At 47.0% G+C, this 411-nt stretch overlaps 1 protein-coding gene across 1 annotated transcript in view; it reads right to left on the bottom strand.

Moving 5' to 3' along the window:
• Positions 1-411, bottom strand: part of LOC116672830 (peroxisome proliferator-activated receptor alpha) — a 12,387-nt gene that overhangs the window by 6,706 nt on the left and 5,270 nt on the right. The gene's annotated exons all lie outside the window — the stretch shown is intronic.

Genomic DNA, 411 nt, shown 5'->3' with positions numbered 1-411 from the left:
TTTGTGCCTCTTAACAGACACACAATGCAATTAATATAGTTGTAGAACAAGAACAGGGCCCTTACGTGATATCAAGATGCGTTTTCAACTCAGACATTGTTTTATTTCACCTATCCTGTCTTGTACTTGCTGGTGGTTAGCTTGCCCGGTCAGCTAATAGCTATTAGCGCAGTGTTTTGTCAGGCTTTTGTGAAAATCATAACGCAGCAGTTCCAAATTTATTTGTAGCTCATCCATTTTGTGTGTGATGGATTTATCTGATGTTGGTGAGTAGGATGCTTGGCATTGTCGATCTGTGTGCTAGTTCCCTTAGCCGGGCAGGCAGCCTTCATCCCCGCCTTCCTCGCCTCCCGGAGCCGACAACAATCCCTCGAGCGCCTGGTGGTCTGGTGGGTGTCCTCCATGCCTTTG

Source organism: Etheostoma spectabile, chromosome 23, assembly GCF_008692095.1.
Source record: "Etheostoma spectabile isolate EspeVRDwgs_2016 chromosome 23, UIUC_Espe_1.0, whole genome shotgun sequence".
Taxonomy (NCBI): domain Eukaryota; kingdom Metazoa; phylum Chordata; class Actinopteri; order Perciformes; family Percidae; genus Etheostoma; species Etheostoma spectabile.
The sequence above is the reverse complement of the archived record's forward strand: the minus strand, read 5'-3'. Positions and strand labels throughout refer to the sequence as shown.